Here is a 1,382-nt window from a genome sequence, read left to right as displayed (position 1 = left end):
TTATTAGAGAAGGTAGTCAAATGAAGAGCACTGGTGGTGGTTCTGGGGGTTTGGTTGTGTCCTGTCTTCCCCCCCTCCCCCCCAGGTTCCCAAGAAGAAAAGAAAAAAATCCCCAGGGGGGGTTGAAAAGAGAGAATGAAAATCTGTCTATTAGGGAAGTAATTTACAAGAAATAATTTCTTCACCAATACTGGAAGAAAGCCAGGACTGAGTGAGGGAGCACTGACTGCATTGATCTGTATCGGAAGGAAGGGGGAAGGAAGAAACGGGAACAAACCAACAAACCTGCCGTTGTTTGTTCTGCCTAGCGTGCTTTATGAACCGTGGTAGCTACAGCAAGGAGTTACTTTAAAGTAAGCAGTAAGCTTCAGTAATCTACATAAATGAGGCTCTAGGATAAAAAATGTTCTCGGCAATTAGTGAGCTGATCCAGGTCGTGCAGTTCAATTCTGTAAAAAAATTAATTAAAAAACAGTCCCTCCGGAAGAGCACCAGAGATGCCGAAGTAGAGCAGCACAACCCGTTGGCCTGTGAGCGAGGTGGAGCTGGGACAAGCGTTGGAAGGATCACTGGGAAGGGGAAGGGAAGGTTTGATTCTTGCAGAAACCTGCGTATCAGATGCTGATCTCGGGCAGTTTGAACTCTGTGGCTGTCAAGTCACCGAGCGCGCCGCTGCTCCGGCCGGCAGCAGTCAGGCTCAACTGAGTAACGAGCTTGTTTGTCGCCATGAGGTGGCAGTCTAAAACAAGACAACGTAAATACTGGTTGAGATTTCTGGAGCAGTGCTGGAAACTTAGCCCAAACTCTTCAATGTAACTGGAGCTATTTTTTCAGTAGAGATTAGTGAAAGGATGTATTTTATCATTAACTGTTCTTCCTTCCCCATGTTGGGTTAGCGGGATGTGCCACATCCTCGTGCATCATCTGCCTGCACATGCGACAGCAAGACCACCCACATGCTAAATGCTGTTGGAACTTGTAGCCTCTCTTCTTTTCCCAGTTTAACACATCTGCTGGAGGAGTAACACCCTGAAGACCTTTAAAGAAAGAGGTATATGCTTTCCCACGGTAGGGAGCTCCCCTGACAGAGCTGGAATTATTGCTGTGGCCAGGGACATAGGGAGTAATTTCCATTCCAGTTCATAAACTGTGTGTTAATCTGAATCTGGGTATCGGCTGGAACTGCCATTTAGGCAGTGGTAGTAATGGGCAAGTTGGGAAGAAGCTAAAAATCCTAACAGTGGGGCTTTGATGAAACTAACAAAGCACTACTTCACTGGTTTAAAACCAGTTTTATAAATTTTTCCCATTTCATAGTATAAGCATTTTCAAATGTTTGCATACAGAAGCCATCCATCCTGGTGGATCCCCCATAGATGCTG

The sequence above is a fragment of the Egretta garzetta genome, unplaced genomic scaffold, assembly GCF_000687185.1.
Source record: "Egretta garzetta isolate BGI_Z169 unplaced genomic scaffold, ASM68718v1 scaffold369, whole genome shotgun sequence".
NCBI classification, from domain to species: Eukaryota; Metazoa; Chordata; class Aves; order Pelecaniformes; family Ardeidae; genus Egretta; species Egretta garzetta.
The sequence above is the reverse complement of the archived record's forward strand: the minus strand, read 5'-3'. Positions refer to the sequence as shown.